The sequence below is a fragment of the Schistocerca piceifrons genome, chromosome 5 (genome assembly GCF_021461385.2).
Source record: "Schistocerca piceifrons isolate TAMUIC-IGC-003096 chromosome 5, iqSchPice1.1, whole genome shotgun sequence".
In the NCBI taxonomy this organism is placed as follows: domain Eukaryota; kingdom Metazoa; phylum Arthropoda; class Insecta; order Orthoptera; family Acrididae; genus Schistocerca; species Schistocerca piceifrons.
Window position 1 is genome coordinate 37,663,822 of NC_060142.1, and position 19,230 is coordinate 37,683,051.

Consider the following 19,230-nt stretch of genomic DNA (forward strand, 5'->3'; position numbering starts at 1 on the left):
GCCCGCACCGATTTCCTTTTGGTTTTCATTTAATAAAATTTTTATGTTGTTCATAAATTGCAACATCTTCTAAACTTTGCACACCTATTAAGGCCGTAGAATAATGGTCTTTTCCCGTTGGATTTTTGAGCAAAAACTGATTCTGGCATGTGATGTTGGAGGTCTTCGTTAATCCTGTCTTGTGATGATATTTCCATAGAAACTTTCATCCCATAACACATTTTTATTCAGAAGTCAAATATAAATTTACTTAGCTTTAAAAATGCTTTGATATAACGAAATATTTCATATCCTGTTTCATATCCTATTTCACCTCCTTCGAGGTTATGTTTTCAAAAATACTGAAATACATATTTTTTTCCAACCAAGAAGCCAAATACAAATATTCTTAGATTTAGCATAAAAATGCTTTCATAATAAAGTATTTTCACAAAAAATTTCAAGCCCTATTTCACGCTCTATTGAATTTCAAAAACAGTGAAACACGTATTATTTCATTTCTAACGAAGAAGTAAAATAGTAGTTTTCATAGATGTAACCTTAAAATGCTTTAGATGTTCTATAATAGTGATTTGTTTTCAAAAAAATTTTCACCAACTATTCCAGCCCCTTAGGGATCAAATTTCCAAAAATACTAAAACACTAATGTCTTTATTTCTGACGGAGAAACCATACACCGATTTCCGTACTTCTAGTTTCAAAATTTCTTTAATAGCGTCAGATTTTCAATAAACTTTTCTTCGCTTATATCATGCCACTGAAAATGAAATTTCAAAAAATCGCTTCTTAAATGATACCTAAAGTACAAATATAAAGTTTCCATCCTTAGCAATTTGGGCTGGACGATTCTGACTCAACCATTCAGGACATTGACTTATGTATGTGGAGGTAAACGTTTGAAATGTACGGATTTTTGCCATGAATGCATGGATTCCGGCTACTGACGAGCGTGACACGTCATGTGATGCCAGAGTACCGTGGCGGATAACCCCAATCAATATTTCAACATATCTGCATTCAGTTTGTGAACCACTCTCTGCGACTTGCTTCACCGACTCAATAGGAAACTAAACATTTATCGATAAATGTCTATTGGTACCCGTTCTATGGACAACACGAACCTCACAAATGAGAATGGAACTTACACTCAGAAACAGTTTTTGGTCACTCACAGTTCGGATTTTTCCATATTTGGATTCCTGTAGACTGCCTATTGTCAAATTAGGACACACAATGTGACTATCATTTTTCTGCCACATAAACTAATGTGCAATCGTCTGTACACGTGGTAACAAACTAACAACAGAACTGATGGAATGACAATACCGGAAAAAATGTTTCCTAACTAACACGTATGACGCTACTCTGACTTATTTCGACAGTAATATACACACCTGTATGTCGATGACATTAAGGTATTTGTAGTTGATTCGCTGTAAGCCAATTCTCTCCATTTCTCTCCATTGCCTGAAACAGCCTCATTAACGCACCCCTCACTTGTCACGTTCGCACGCTATATTGACGTTTTGGCTGGCGCACTAAATATGTGATAAGCAGACGATTGTGAAATGGTGTCGCTTCTAGAAGAATCTGTTTTATAAGGACTGCCGTCGTTGACTATTCACAAACAGCACTATCTTCTAGACTCTTCTGTAAGTGGGCAGCGCAACCTTGTTATAAAGTCGCAAATGTTAATTTTGAGATGTTTGTAATCTGTAAAATCGAAGCAGTCATGTGAACAGAATGTGCAGGTGAAATTTGCATACAACAATAAGAAAAACACGTCGAAAATGTGGATGACGAAAAATACACGATGGAAATTAACAAAAGTTTGACAGAGAACTTGGTACCTGTTTACATCAACAACAAATTCTTTTGGCCATTTAACTGAATAATTCCCATTCTTTGTGGTGAATATCCAAGTTTTAAGTACTTGTTAACTCATATCAATAATTTCACTCCAAAGATAGTGGCATTCTACGCAATATTAAGATTATATACACCGACAAACTTTAGGGACAGGTTCCTTACACCAAAACAAGAGTGAAAGTCGAATAAACATGGGCTCTGAAGCGCACACTTTCAGAGATATGAGCACTAGTTCGTCTTCGATACCATGAAACACTTCTCTTCTACTGAAAGCTCTTTGCATTTCACGTTTTCGGAAGAAGTAGTATGGACCAAAAGAAGCAAACAAATCTACCAAACTTGGGCTCTAAAATGCTGACCTTAAGAGCTATGTGCAGTTGTTCAGCAGAGGAGGCGTTTTTCACATTAGCGAAGATAAACAAGTGCTCATAGCTCTTAAAGTATGCATTTTAGACCTATGATTACTGGACATGTTTTTCTTGTTTCAGTCCATATTACCTCCACCCAAAATATGGAAAGCAAAGACCTTGAAGTAGAAGAGATATGTTTCACTGTATCGAAGACGAACAAGTGCTCCTACCTATTAAAGCAGGCACTTTGGAGCCCATGTTTACTAGACTTTTTACTTACCTCTGTAGAATTCTGTATAAGAAATCTGTCTTTATTTCTGACGGAGAAACCATATACCGATTTCCGCACTTCCAGTTTCAAAATTTCTTTAATAGCGTCAGATTTTCAAGAAACCTTTCTTTGCTTATATCATGCCACTGAGGATGGAAGTTTGTTACTGTTTTTTGAGACGTCCTGAATATATGGTCCGCTTCCGTGTCTGACTTCCAAGCAGTGGACCTGTGTTCATTTCTCATACTGTCATGGTGTTTTGCTTGGTAGAAGGACTGGAACAGGCTTCAGTCATCCTCGTAACATCAGTTGGGGAACTACTTCAATGAAAAGTAGCAGTTCTAGTGTCTAAAAGCTGCCAACGACGGGGAGATTGTTCAGGAATACCTTCTGCGTATTTTGCTATATGGAACCCATTGTCTCCACCGGCTTGTTAGAGAGTAATATTGTAACTATGATTTATTCGGATTGTTACCGCAGTCACCCTTACGTCTGTTAAAATACCTCCATAACATTGAAGAAGCCTGTAATATGCTACAACCAAACCATATAACACACGCAACAATCCTCAGAGAAATGGAAAATGCTGTGACGGTGTTACCGTCGGTGTGGAAACAGCCCATCATAGCGTCGAAGAGCCGCTCTTCCATTGCATTCACTGAACCCATACACAAGATGCATATCGGCAGCTCTTCACCAGTAGTTCTATCCACAGCGCTGCCATGTGTCACTGTTAACGCACAACCAACGCTGCCACAGAAACAACACCGAGACACGAACGACCAGCTCTGAATGCAAACTTGAGAGCGGCAGCATAAAGATGGCATTGCTGTTGTCAACAGTAGGTGCCGTAAGCGAATGGGTACAAGACACTTAGCGCATACTGTCGACATTGGCACTGTTGCGCACTATTTTCAGTGCAATGCGGGTACAAAACAGATTGAGACATGAACGCAAACGAAATGCAATAACTCTGTAACGAGCCGCCGGAGAACCGTGGGGCCCTACAACACAATTCTCAAAATCCATCCCTGAACAACCTCTGAAAGTATAAATAATGGAACCTTCCTGGAACCCAAAGGAAGGGTCGAGGGCAAAGTGCGCAGGAGACGCAACACGAGGCCGGGACACATTGTCCTGTTCCTTCCCCCAGGAATCAAGGAGAATGTAGGGAAAGTGGAATGGAGGTACAAAGCACGTCAATGAGGCAAGGTTAATTAATTAATTTAATTACCTCTTTTTATTTTATTTTATTATGTTTTTACCACCGAGCGTAGTAGGAAACCGACGTCACTGAGAAGAACATTCCAGTGACCAGAAAATAACCAGTAACAAGAGTGGAAAAATGTGTGGATCAACTTCTCATTGCAGTTAACATCCCAACTTAGAGGTCGACTAAGAAACACACTACAAAGAAAATTAGAAAAATATTGTCTATATTTGGGACTATGGATAACCGCACAATGCAGTTCATTAAGAAAGTGCCAAAAATCGAGAACATTTTTCTCGCCGTCAGCAAACAATTCGTGAACTGCGTGTCCACAGATCCACTTCACGGAGTTCGTCTTCGTTTGTGGGAAGTATTCCGAGCCCAGAAAGAGGAGCAGGCGAGTAGCTATCTGATGAGGAGCCGTACGGGTAATTAACACCACCATCTGTCGTACCAAGAACGAGATACCTATCGCCGATTCGCACACCAGGCGATGCTCGTCTTTGTCCAGACCATCACAGGCGACACTCAATGGGGTGCCTGCAAAGTGAAAGGCCTGAACAGCATACACGCTTCCTATAGATCGTAAAGTACCATGCAGACTGGACGTCAGTGTCAAGATAAGGAGCGCACACCGATCGCCAGAAGGTACGCCAGTCGACGTCGGGATGCTTCCTCTCAACCACATTCGGTGACCTATGCTGCTGAAGAAAGCCATTGATTGCTTCGAGGACATCAAGCGCGTTGGCAGTATTGCAGTACGGACATAGATCAGTTCAAGGAAAAAATGGCAGAAGCAAAAGGAGGGGGGCGTCATGTCCGAGAGGTGGATAGGGGCTGAGAGAGAGCCTCTAGCAGCGGACTGGTAAGGCTCATGAGACAACGGCGCCACAATGCTATCTGAGAGCTCTGTCAGGGACATGAGGCAGGCCAAAATATCCCTTATACCACTGGAGAGAGAGGGTCTCGTACCGAATCTTGAACAGCAAGCTGTGGGAAAAATATGAGCCCAATACCGCTAGAATGCGGCGAGCCATGGATGTCGGAATGGGAAATGTCTGTGCGGTGTGGGTGATACGTGACGCCAAATATAGATTTACATATTGTGATCGTTGCAGACGATCGACGGCTCGTAAACGACGACTAAGGAGCCCGGCTCATAATTGGGACAGTAGACGTCGGCAGTTCAAGGCAACCGTGCGCCGCAGATCACTCGTAAAATCGAGTCCTAAGCATCAGGTCGTAGCAGCTATACGCAATGGAGCAGCGTAGTCCTCAAAAAGCCCCGCGCCTATAGCCATAGGACTGAATTTATGGGTGTTAATAGTTATCATAAGATGCCAATGACTCCCTGACATCAGCACCGCTACGAAGAATAAGGACAAGATCGTCCGCATAAGCAGGGTAGCAAAAGACGTGGCCACCGAAAGACATCCTAGGCATGTGTTGACGGAGGCCGCAGAGAAACGGTTCCGTGGCGACAGCATAGAACAGTGCAAGAGTGGGCAGCCTTCACGCACTGAGCGACGGAGCAAGATGGTGGAGGTCAGACGCCCATTGTAGGGTACTCGGGACGTAAATCTATGAAGGTAACGCATTACGACGTAATATCAAAATATCCCATATTGTGGAGTACCTCTTCCAGGTAATCGTGATCAAGCCGATCGAAAACCTCGCTGAAACAAAGAGTTGTTAAAAGTACAGGCGCTCGACGAGCGTGAGCAGGAGAGATTATGTCTCTTTAGCGACAAAGGGCAGTGTGTATGTTAGTGGCACCTCCCAAAGAGGTTTGATCAGGAGAAGCCACAAACTGGGTTGTCCTCTTAACCCGTGCAGCCAACAACCGAATAAAGATATTTCTCTCACTGCTGAGCAATTTTAAGGTGCGATAATCTCATATTCGTGATGTACCCCGAGGCTTCTGGATGGGAATCACGAGACCATCGATGAAACCGTGTGGGATCTTGACATTAGGCGACATAAGGTATCGACAAATTTCCGTCCTCATCGGTGCTAGTAGTGGACGAAATGTCCGATAAAACTATAGTGGAAGGCCGTCAGGGCCAGACGACTTATTTGTAGGACCGGTCTGGATAGCATGATGAACTTTGTTTTCCGTGACATGGGCTAGCAGATCCATCATTGCAAACCTAGGAACCGAGCCAAAGGACGGTCGGGAGACCGCCGTGATGTTGGCAAGCTGGTGATGAACGGGGTACAGCATAACATAATGCACATGGAGTGCAGACTTTATATCGCGCTGGGTATCTAAGCGCCGCCTATCATCAGCAATAAGAACATTAATCAGAATCATCCGACGTTGGCGCCATCCGCTATTACGTGGAACACAGGCGGACGATCCTGCGCTAACCCGTCGTGTGTGCGTGTCCTGACTGAAGCTCCTTCAAGGCGATTACCACTAGACCACAGATGCTGTCTCTTTGATAGATGGGAACAGATATATAAATTCTGATACATTCACGGAATGAGCAAAATCGAACAAGTTGGTAACAGCGCTACATCGCGAGGAGTTGAAGACACTAAAAGTTGATATTTGTCTGGTCAAATCTTAAAGCTATTACTAAGAAAAGAAATTGTTAAATTAGAACTAAGGCGGTAACGGAAATGTTTGTAATTTCATCATTAAAAAGAAGTTTACACAAAATAAGATTAAAACTATGTGGTTGGAAACGTGAAGCAATCTATCATAAGAAATCTGTTATAAAATCATTCATAGTTCATCAATTTAATTAAAACTCAAGTTTTAATGAAGAAAAGACACGCGCAGGGTGATTCAGCTGCCTCAGCTCAAGTTTTAACGAAGAACAGAACACACACAGACACGCATGGTGATTCAGCTCCCTTACTGATTCGTTTAATGCAACCCAAACTACATGTGCATCTGGAACAGTATCCAGATAGGCGACTGCCACGTACTCGATTTAAGTTCCCTCTCAGAGCTTTGAGCGATTGTTAGCAAACGGAATCGTACTGTAAAAAATACAAGTGAGGATTACACATGAGCTACACAGTATTTTTGAACAAAGATATACCTTACTTCTGCCATACTTATCCAAGTGTATCCAATCTTTATTTGTGTAATCAGCGCAGTGGTAGTACAGGTGTAAGTTTATTCCGTTTATAGTACTTCATCTATTGTAAATGGTTCAAAGTTTATATAGCGGAACGTTGTTACTACAACACTTCCCAATTTGGTATCTCCTGTTAATTTAGTTTTTCTTTATTTTTTCTTTTCTTGCTTTGCTGAAACACACTTTATAAGGTAACATTTCTGAATAATTAACAAAAAGATTAAGTACAAAATTTACAGATACAGCATTCAAAAATGTATGATTACACAAAGATAGATTGATGACACTGGGATACGTATGATAGAAGAACGGTATATCTTGGTCCAAAAATATGTTGCAAACTCATGGCCGCTCCTCACTTATATTTTTTTTTACAATGTGCCTCCGTTTACTAACAGTCGCCCAAAGCTCTGAGAGGGAACTTATACCGATTTCGTAGCTGTCGCCTGTCTGGATGCCGTTCCTGGTACCTAAGTGGTGCAGGTTGCATCGGTAGCGGCAGCTGATTCACCCTGTATACACTCACAGGGTGTTGCCGGTATAAGCACAGATATTTTTATATGTGGTACCTTAATGTGTACACACATCAATGTGGTGGTCGTTTTTCCTGTGTGCCGAACAGACTTCCCACCAACACATCATGTAATAAACTGCCTGATACTTTTTGAATAGTCTTTGTATCATTAAGTCTACTATCACTGCCAGTATAGACTGATCATTTTGCCTCCATGTGTCCACACTTCAGCACCTGGCTTGGTGCTCCGAGGAAAATAAGCGTTAATGACTTGTTCTTGCCACACGCACTTGGAGATTCAACTCAATATAAAAACCTACAACTTAGCTGTAATTATTGGTCTGCAAATGATGTAAATACTGACGTAATGCTGTTCATTACACCGTCGTCAGTCACCAATAGAAGTATCTGCAGTTATACTTGCTCCGGCCTCTGTGTGTGTGTGGGTGGGGGGGGTGGGGGGGGTAGGGGGGAGGGGGGGGAGTGAGAGAGAAATTTATAAATGTAATCATGGCTGTTATCATGTGACTAAGTAGTTAATAGTGTAAGGCTCGGTACCGGTTTATCCCTCGTTCAGTATGATGACTACTTTTTTAAACATTCAAACACTTTTATAGCTTAAAATTGCTGTGGACTAGTATTGAATTTAGGACTATTCATCTGGTACAAAAACGAGACATTATAAGCAGGTTACGTCATTTTATTTATGTTTTATGAGCTCGAAATCCATGGTATATTAACATCATTCCGATAACTACTTGAGTAGTAGTTTCTAACGTTACTATTTCCAATGATAACATGTCGTACAATTACCGGAGTATTTACTACATCGCCGCGCGGGATTAGCCGAGCGGTCTAAGGCGCTGGAGTCATGGACTGTGCGGCTGGTCCCGGCGGAGGTTCGAGTCCTTCCTCGGGCATGGGTGTGTGTGTTTGTCCTTAGGATAATTTAGGTTAAGTAGATTGTAAGTTTAGGGAGTGATGACCTTAGCAGTTAAGTCCAATAAGATTTCACACACATTTTTTTATTTACTACATCAACTCTCCTGGTTGACAGGAATTCATTTACCAAAGTAAATAATTTTATTTTCTGTATTATCCAAATGGAAACGTAATCTGTGTTACATAGTCACAGAAAAAATTTTAAAGCATTCTTCTTGAAAATCTCCTTTATGGAAATCGATGTACGAATCTTATTCCCCAATTAAAGAAATTACTCGAGACAGAGAACCTCACTTGATCGTGTTGACGAAACTGGAAAAGCAGCTTAAAGACACAATTCATCTAAAGCAATTGTCGCTCGGGAAACCAATTACTGATCGGGAGAGCAAAAACAATCCAAATGTAACTGATAAATACGACAGGGGCAAACTTTTTCAAAACTCGACTTTCGTCTTCTGCGAGTTGTGTCGTATGTTGTCATGCAGTGTGCCACTTCCAGTGCACCTAGTAGTTGTGTATGCTACGTCGGGAGTCTGCTGTGGACACTAGTGAGTGACGATTACAGTGCTGGTATTGATGGAGTGTGGTGAAGTCTTTTGTGGGATCGCGTATGTGGGAGGGTATCACACAGCAGAGGTGGTCCGTAATTAGCGGCGGTTCGTGGCGCTGGTGGTGCTTCTGGTGGTCTCGCGGCGTGACTAATGTTCGTGGACTGCCCTCTTTGTTTCGCAAGGCCGCCGATCGCTGCCAGCGGCGGCGCAGACAAAAATATTCCGCCTGTCGTAGACGAACCGCATCGGCAGCGGAGGAGCGTAGCTGAGCTACGGCAGCGACAGCCAACAGCGAGCAGCGTCCTCTTATGGCGGCATGACGGCTACCACACACACAAACTGTCGACAAGGAAGATTTGTCCTTCACAACGCCTGTCGCCTGCCTCTACAATTGGTAGGATACAGAGGAATGCACGAGCGTGGCCGATATGTGTGGTTGTTACTCGTGTGCGGTGTACGGGAGAGAATGCCAATGCATTTCGTATAACTTGGCTGAATGTCCGACGATCAGCGTCCTACATCGCCTAAAGACACCGCCAACTGCGACACCCAGCACTCACTCACCTGCTAGAGCATACAAAGTGTGTCCTTGAAGTTTCACCAACAGCCGTGTACAATCAAAGCTCTGCAGTAGGCGTCCAGGCAGCTAATGTAATGGAGTAGCGAGGTAGCATCAAGTTTTGTTTTAGGTTCTGTGTTTGTGTGCGAGAATTCGTCGAATTTGATCCCAATACTGAGAGTCTGGTTGCTGGTCTCCCCTCCACGTCAACATCTCACCCCATAAAGCGGGGACCACGAGCGAGTTTTTGGCCAGTAAACAGGTCTCAGTCCCGGATCATCCGCCGTATTCGTCGTCGTTCCCCAAATTGATGCTGGCAATAAAGGGCAACGTTACGACGCAATTAAGGACATCCAAGAAAGTTGTACTGCAATACGAAATACAGTTCCAAAAAGAGAATGACAATGACTGTTTCTAAGGACTTTTAAAAAGATACCTGCTAACGGAACTGGGACATACTGTGTACGCTCCAAAGTCACGGAGTGTGCAGGTGCGATGTACTTCCATTGTACATGATTACAGCTCATGTTGCTCTGTGACGTTGCTGATCGCCACATTTTCTTAGCCGTGTGGTAGGGCTACCCGGCTGTTGGGTCACAATCGGCGAGTGTTCGGCCGCGTGAAACCGAGTGAGGAAACTGCCGGCCGAGTGAAACCGAGTGCCGCTAACATGGACTCGCCAAGCAGATGCAGTGTTCTCGCGTGGTATGCTTGTGAAAACTAGAATAAAGTACTGTAAAATATAAACTTTCACTACTGGGCCGGCTGGTGTGGCCGAGCGGTTCTAGGCGCTACAGTCTGGAACCGCGCGACCGCTACGGTCGCAGGTTCGAATCCTGCCTCGGGCATGCATGTGTGTGCTGTCGTTAGGATAGTTAGGTTTAAGTAGTTCTAAGTTCTAGGGGACTGATGACCTCAGATGTTAAGTGTCATAGTGCTCAGAGCCATTTGAACCAATTTTTTTCCGCTACTGGCACTGTCAAATTTGTTGAAATATTCTGGGTTATCACATTGTGTCAGAATGAATAACTGGGAAAAACCTAACATTTGATCCCTATCTGTTGTCTGCGGGTGACAACTTCAAGTGAGGGAGAGGAAAGGGCACTGCACCTGCTATGAGGTTCTGATTCACACCTCGGCTTTTTAATCATTGCAGTAAAAGTTCGTTTCAGCGTACTCCTCAACAGAGGCTTCACTCATATGTTTTCAAAACTCGATTGCAGTTGGCTGTTGTCAGATCCTGTCATCAGCTATTACACCTCGGCTTTTTAATCATTGCAGTAGAAGTTCGTTTCAGCGTATCCTCAACAGAGGCTTCACTCATATGTTTTCAAAACTCGATTGCAGTTGGCTGTTGTCAGATCCTGTCATCAGCTATTGCTATCACCTTACGGCAGAAGACTAGTACACATCTTCTACAGCACTGTAATACATATGTGATACAGTTTTACATCTTCTTGCTTGCCTTTAAGATAATCAGCATGTATAATAATCTTTATTGCCATTCTCTTAAGCTAATGAAGAATCAAATGCCATTAGTGGATGCTGTGACAGGCTTAAATGGTATTTGGTGCTGGAAAAGAAGTGCATCCCCCCCCCCCTCTCCCGCCGGGGGCGACAGCAATAATAGAGGACAGCATCCGAGGAAAGACAATAAAATTGTGCTCAAGTTTTGGAAATTTCTGTAGAGGGGTACGTAGATCGCAATTTTACTTCAGCCAATAGTTCCCAGGAAGCAAATCGAGCTTCATGCAAGCTACAACTTTCGCCCCCGTACAACGTTGAAGAGGTCCTCCACGGACGGATATGAAACATTAGATCTCTCGAAGAAATTCATTCGACCATGTCATAATAGACTGGAATATTTTCATGAGCGTGAATACAATGTATTACAGAATATTTTCACTACTACCAATGACCGAAAGAAAACTGAATTACTCATTTTTTCTGCACAGGAGCAGACCACCAGAACTAACGCTCGGATTGCACAGGCAGAACGCTGAGGCACAAATTATCCACTCGAACTTTTGCCGAAATTACCATTCGTCTGTGGCAAAGAAATAGAGTGACCCCAAGTCAGACAAGGTTGTCAAGGACGAACATGCAAAATTACTGTGAGTCTTGTGGGTTCAAACAGATTAAATGCTTGAACACAGTACATCAGATCACAACTGTGAAGAAAAAATAGTGTGGATCATTGACACTGCCATCCCAGGTGATAACAGAAGCGACGAGAAACAACCGGAAAAACTTACCAGATAAGAGGACTTGAAAAAAACTACAGCAGCTCACGCGTAATCCAGTGAATCTGGTCACAGTGGTTTTCGACACCCTGGGAGCAGGGCCAAGAGACCTTAGTGGGCCTTGAAAACTATTTGTCGGTTAATTAGTTTCAAGTCCCATTTATCATTTTGCACGATAAATCGTAATGACGTGGACAAGTTATTTTATATCGAAATCACAAATTAATTTGTAAGTATGTCTATATGCTGAACAATTATGACTTTAGTAATTCCTACCCACCACATTTCACACATCACAATAATATAAATTCTTGTATGGAATAGAAGGCGCTATCAAGAAGAATCTTTTTCAGTTTGTCGTCAAATTTTTCTTTGCTGTCTGTCAGACATTTTATATTAATGGGTAAGTGATCAAAAGCTTTAGCTGCAGCACAGAGTACCTCTTTTTGTGCCAAAACAATCTTAATGTGGAGTAATTAATGCCATTTTTCTTTCTGGTATTGTATTTACATACATTGTTGTTCCTTTTTAAACGCAGTGGTTTATTAACAACAAATGTACTGAGCATGCAAATATACTGTGAAGCAGTAGTCAGAATGCTCAACTCCTTAAACATATGTCTACAAGGTGATCGTGGGCAACCACTGCGTGTTATTCCTACGTGTCTTTGTGCAATGAAGACTTTCTTCCTTACAGATAAGTTATCCCAGAACGTTATTCTATGTGACATTAACGAATGAAATATGCAAAATATGTCATCTTACTGATTTGTCTTTCTCCGAGATTTGCAATGACTCTAAGTGCAAATGTAGCTGAGTCAAATAGTTTTAGGAGTACCAAAATGTGCTTTTTCCACTTTAAATTCTCATCAATATGAACACCTACGAATTTTGAAGTTTACTTCCTATTAATTATTCCCTCGTCGTGTGTTACACGAGTCACTGGTGTAGTACCCGTAGATGTGGAGAACTGAATGAGTCGTGCCTTTCTAAAATTGAGGGTGGGGTCATTCCCATAAAACCAATTAATGATACTTTTAAGAACACCATATACCATTCCTTCTGTTTCTGTATGTGTGCTTGGACTGAATAGAACACTAGTGTCATCTGCAACACGAATTAATTTTGCTTGTTGCATATTACACGGAAGATCATTAATATATATGTGCCAGCCGGAGTGGCCGGGCGGTTCTAGGCGTTTCAGTTTGGAACCGTGCGACCGCTACGGTTGCAGGTTCGAATCCTGCCTCGGGCATGGATGTGTGTGATGTCCTTAGGTTAGTTAGGTTTAAGTAGTTCTAAGTTCTAGGGGACTGATGACCTCAGCTGTTAAGTCCCATAGTGATCACAGCCATTTTGAATATATATGTGGAATAACAGGAAAATCGCAATATCACTTCTCCACAGTCAGAGTAGCGTCCCCGGACTGTATTGTTGAATTATAGTACAGTACAGTTTCCTGCATGCTTTTGCTTAGGTGTGGCATGACCCATTGGCTGTCTACACCATCAATATCAAAAAACTTCCATTTATCCCGGAGAATAACGTGTGAATCACAGGGCCTTAGGGAGATCGAAGAAAACACAAGCCAACGCTGTTTTATTATTTAATGCTCGTAAAATCGGTGAGTGAATATGTAATTGCTGTTCTCAGTATAGAAAATCTTATGAAATCTAAACCGTAAATAGCTGAGGATATAACTGTTAGTCAAGTAAGATACTATTCTAGAATACATCACTTCTCAAAAATTTTGGAAAATAATGTCAGCGGTCAAACAAGTCCGTAGTTATTGACGTAATGTTTACTGGCTTTGAGTACGTCTCAAGCACGCGTGACAGGTACTCCCGTTACCCATTTGTGGCTAGGCGACCGCACCTGTCGTTGCTGCATCATTAATGATGTAATGCTACACAAGCATTTTGCGATTTCACTTGTAATCGTACAAATGACACACTCATGTTCAGAAAAACTGAATGTCTTGAACGACTAGAGATAAGACGTTCATATTCACAAGAGATGTACAATAGCATGTTTTTCAGAAATGATTAGCATTTGAACCATGTCAGACAGCGGGTTTCAGATCCCCATCGATACTGCGGCGCAACACCGCCTGCTAGTAATATGTGTCTGCGGCTCTCGCTATCGCTGTAAACCGAAGGTAATGGATCAGTGTGACTTGAGCAGACGTTCAGGATGCCTCGAATAGCTATATGCGAACTGTACCGTCAAATCAGTGAATTTGAAAGAGCGCGCATTATTGATATGAGTGATTTGCTGCTCGTGTGGGACGAAGTGTTTCGGTACTTACTGCAAAGGGTCTCTTCCCCCCCCCCCCCTCCCTACCGCTCCCTCTAGAAGATCGGCACCTCATTCGAATGTCGTTGCCGTTTATTATGGTATAGGCGACGTGTGCGTTTGTCCACGTCTCCGCCTACATTTGACGAATGTGCAGAAACACGGTAGACACCAATGGTGTATGGAACGACGTTAATGGGAGCGGGAATGGCGTCAGGTAATTTTTTTGGATGAATCCAGCTTCTGTTTGTTTGAAAATGATAGCTGCATTTTGGTTCGCCGCAGACAGGGGGAGCGGCATCACTGTGACTGCATTCGTATAAGACATACAGCGCCAACTCAACGGCTTATGGTGGAGTGAGCTATTGGGTACAGCCACAAATCTCATTTGGTGCGTGCCCAGGGAACTGTGACCAGTGTGACCTACGTGAGTGACATCCTGTGACCTGTAGCCATACCTTTTCTGCACGACAGCCCAGAAGCCATTTTTCGGCAAGAAAAAGCATGACCACGTGTTGCTGCACGAACACGTACCTTCTTCGTGTCACAGGATGTCAGCCTTTCGCCCTGACGCCCCATATAACCATCCTTGTCGCCAGTCGAAAATGTGAGGGATGTGATGAAATGATGGGTGCAGCGCTGTGACCCAATGCCGACCTCCACACATGAACTTTAGAACCAGGTGAATGCAGCACGGACGGGTACACCACGGGACTCCATTCTTGCCTTATACGCCTCGATGCCATCATGCATTGAACAAGTTATCAGGGCCCGTGGTGCACCCTGTGCCTACTAGGCAACAGCAATATGCTGAAGCGAGATGACTGAAATGCTAACCATTTCTGCAGAACACACTAGTGTACACATCCTGTGAATTTGAACGTCCTATCTCTAGTCGTTCAAGGTGTTCTGTAACGGTAACACTGTACATGGGTGTACTTGTACAGACGCATAGGGCTTGGAGTAGAAACGATACGCAGACGACGTGGATTCCGAACTACTCGCAGTGGACAACGAGAGTGACCTCCAGCGGCGTGCGCTGCGGTGCGGGACGGCCGCCCGCTGCGCGGCACGGCAGGCGGGACCGATGTGGTGGTGGTAGCGGGGGGGGGGGGGGGGGGGGGGGATATTAGCGCAGCAGCGGCGGCGACAGGCGAGCAAATTAAAGTTAACGAAGCGGCGCGGCGTGCCATCGCGGCGCGCTCGCCGATCTCCGGCTGCAAACGCGATAACCACACCCTCTGCCGGCAAACCCGCCTCGAGCATTACCGTCACAACCACTGGCGCATCACAAGCAAGATATACTGCAACAGACTACCTGTGCCTCATAAATCTCTGTTTCACTTCGACTCGCGTATTTCTAATTTACTTAACTCATTCCAAGTGACGTCCCTCGTGATCATAAACGGTTTTTTTGCCGCCTTCGCATACTCAATTCTGCTATCGAAGCGAAAAAAAGGTAGTTTACAAAGCACAAAAAAGACATTTCAGGACGGGTTTAGTGTCCCTCAACACTTTTGGAGCTGGTCTCCTAAATAACTGCCATTACGTGCGGACTGGTTACAGTATCTTGTGTCTTTGAAGTTATAATTCGTGCTCATATACACACATAAAAAAAAAAGTTTTGCATCACCTCAGTTCCGAGAGTTCCGCAACCTGTAGATAAAATTAGAATAGAGATCAACAAAAACATCATTTCTGCCCTTTTATTGCTCATGAAAACCACACATTGCATGTTGTACCACCACACAGCGAGATCTTCACAGGTGGTGGTCCAGATTTCTGTACACACCGGTACCTCTGATACCCAATAGTTCGTCCTGTTGCATTGATGCATGCCCGTATTCGTCGTGGCATACTATCCACAAGTTCATCAAGGCACTGTTGCTCCAGATTGTCCCACACCTCAATGACAATTCGGCGTGGATCCCTCAGAGTGCTTGGTGGGTAACGTCGTCTATAAACAGCCTTTTCAATCTATCCCAGGGATGTTCGATAGGGTTCATGTCTGGAGAACACGCTGACCACTCTAGTCCAGCGATGGCGTTATCCTGAAGAAAGTCATTCACAAGATGTGGACGATGGGGGCGCGAATTGTCGTCCGTGAAAACGAATGCGTCGCCAATATGCTGCCGATATGGTTGCACTATCGGTCGGAAGATAGCATTCACGTATCGTACAGCGGTTACGGTGCCTTCCATGAACACCAGCGGCGTACGTCAGCCCCACATAATGCCCCCTCAAAACATCAGGGAACCTCCACCTTGCTGCACTCGCTGGACAGTATGTCTAAGGACTTCAGCCTGACCGGGTTGCCTCCAAACAGGTCTCCGACGATTGTCTGGTTGAAGGCATATGCGACACTCATCGGTGAAGAGAGCGTGATGCCAATCCTGAGCGGTCTACTCGGCATGTTGTTGGGCCCATCTGTACCACGCTGCATGGTGTCGTGGTTGCAAAGATGGGCCTCGCGATGGACGGTAGGAGTGAAGTTGCGCATCATTCAGTCTATTGCGCACAGTTTGAGTCGTAACAAGACGCCTTGTGGCTGCACGAAAAGCATTATTCAACATGGTGGCGTTGCTGTCAGTGTTCCTCCGAGACATAAACCGGAGGTAGTAGTCATCCACAGCAGTAGTAGCCCTTGGGCGGCCTGAGCGAGGCATGCCATCGACAGTTCCTGTCTCTCTGTATCTCCTCCATGTCCGAAAAACATCGCTTTGCTTCACTCCGAGACGCTTGGACACTTCCCTTGTTGAGAGCCCTTCCTGGCAAAAATTAATAATGCGGACTCGATCGAACCGCGGTATTGACCGTCTAGGCATGGTTGACTACGGACAACAAGAGCCGTGTCCCTCCTTCCTGATGGAATGATTGGAACTGATCGGCTGTTTGACCCCCTCCGCCTAATAGGCACTGCTCATGCATGGTTGTTTACATCTCTGGGCGGGTTTAGTGACATCTCTGAACAATCAAAGGGACTGTGTCTGTGATACAATACCCATAGTCAACGTTTATCTTCAGGAGTTGTGGGAACTGGGGTGATGCAAAACTTTTTTGATGTGTATACGAGTATATATGGTTGGACTCTCTAAAAATAAAGTGTCTCACCTTTATCTATGATAGTGATAAAAGCTGAATAAATCAATTAAAGCTAGTGCCACGAGCAGGACTTCATCCTGGCGTCTCTCGCTTACTAACCAGACATGTCAGCCATCGCACAATTGTAGCAGCACAGGTAACACAGCTGCACATACTATCTTAGGGCAATGCTTTCCCTAAACCAACTTCGGTTCACATCTGCAGCCTATTTTCCCCTTTTTAAATCGTCAGTATTTCTGAGGCTTTCCAGTATTAGAACAGCACCCCAGCTTTTTACCTCAGGCATAGGTGATCCGTACATCTTATATAACTAAATTTTCCTTGAAACATTTGCGTCTCAACTTTATCTGTGTTAATGACAGAAGCTGAAGAAATGCATTATCGTAGATGAAGTTGAAACTCATGTATCTCAAGGAAAATTTAATTATATATGCTCTATAGATCACCTATGCCTAAGGGCAGGCAGGATTCCCCATAACGTACAAAGCTTGGGTGCTATTCCAGTACCAGATAGCATTGGCAATACTGACGATTTAACAAGAAAAAAATAGGCTGAAGACGTGATTTGAAGTCTATGTTAGGGAGGGCACCGGATAGGGTAGTCCTTGCAGCTGTGTTACCTCTACTGCTACAGTGGTGTGTTGGCTAACACACTTGTTTACTAAGTGACGCCAACGGCCATACCATCTTGAATGCCGGCACGGTAGCTCAGCGTGTTCGGCCCGAAAAAAAAAAAAAAAACTGAGTGAAGGAATCAACGATCAACTTGAACCGATGTCTTGTGACGTCCACCCAGACCAAACGCAACGAACAATACTGAAAAAAAAGTGGGACACCTAGGTTCAAGTTCCAGATATGGCACAAATTTTAATTCATTTCTTCAGTGTTTATCATTACTGTTATCTTTTTGTTTATATTTCTTTAACATCTAAAAACACACAAAACAGAAGATCAAAGCAAAATTTAGCATTCATAGTGGAGTACAGTGCGATGCAAATTGGAGGGATATAAGCCCAAAATTACATTAACTGCACTCGTACGCTCAGATTTCTCGATGAACGTGCAGGACAATCCTTCATAACAGCACAGTCTGTTAAAATAATACAATAAACGTACACAGCAACTCATATTCAAAAATTTTTTAGAATTTTTACGTTTTTCAGATGACGCGTAATCTGAAGCGAGTCGTCTAAGGGCTTTGTAAATCATTTTCTCCAAACGTTTCTCCTCTTCACTGCACATTTTGAACATAAAATCAAAATAAAAGCACAATGCACGCATGAAACAGGGAAACTCTAACGTCACCTTAGGCCTCCGTAGCAAGAGAAAATAACAAAGGTTTCATAAACGATTACAGTAATTTTTCTGATGATACAACTACTGTCATCTAGCGGTCGCAGCAGAAACTATGAAGCCTGCAGACTTCACAGATGATTCCGGGAGCCATAAAAATACGTTCCATATCAATGAAAATGATCGTAGATGGCATGTTGTAATATTATGACTGGCATATATACCCGTTTCTCCAAAGCGCCGTATATTAAGAACGAAAGTTAAGCTCCGTAGTATTCAGACACTGCAAATCTTCAGACGTAAAACTGACTTCGGGTGTCCACCAAGGAAATGTTATAAGATCATTACGTTTCGCAATAAATAATCCTTCTAGTGGATACTCGGAAGTTCCACGAGGTTTTTCACAGTTGACGCTATAATATACAGAGACGTCGCAACGCTATAACAGTCACGAAATGCAGGAAGAATTGCAGAGAATCGACGCTTGTTGCGGGGACTGGCAGTTAACCCTCAAAATAACCAAATGCAACATATTGTGTATTAATAGGCAGAAAGACCCATTATGTTATCATTAAACTATTCAAAACAATGCCTGGAAGCAGACATATCTGGGATTATACGCACGGAGAGATTTAAAGTTGAACGATAATGTAAAACTAATCACGCCAGAGTGAAATACACTGGAACAATCGCCAGGAAGTTTAGTTAACCCCAGATGAGGTAGCTTCCAAAACCGTCGTTCATGCCTCAGGCATGCATGTGTGTGATGTCCTTAGGTTAGCTAGCTTTAAGTAGTTCTAAGTTATAGGGGACTGATGACCTCAGATGTTAAGTCCCATAGTGCTCAGAGCCATTTCTTTGTCTCTGAAGCCTACCTTTGCTCTGCCTAAAATACAATGACACAGTCTCCAAAAATTACCACCACCCACTCATATGTCCT

The 19,230-nt window shown here is 43.4% G+C and overlaps 1 protein-coding gene across 1 annotated transcript in view; it reads right to left on the reverse strand.

Moving 5' to 3' along the window:
* LOC124798152 (junctophilin-1) overlaps positions 1-19,230 on the reverse strand; it is an 889,016-nt gene that overhangs the window by 520,859 nt on the left and 348,927 nt on the right. The gene's annotated exons all lie outside the window — the stretch shown is intronic.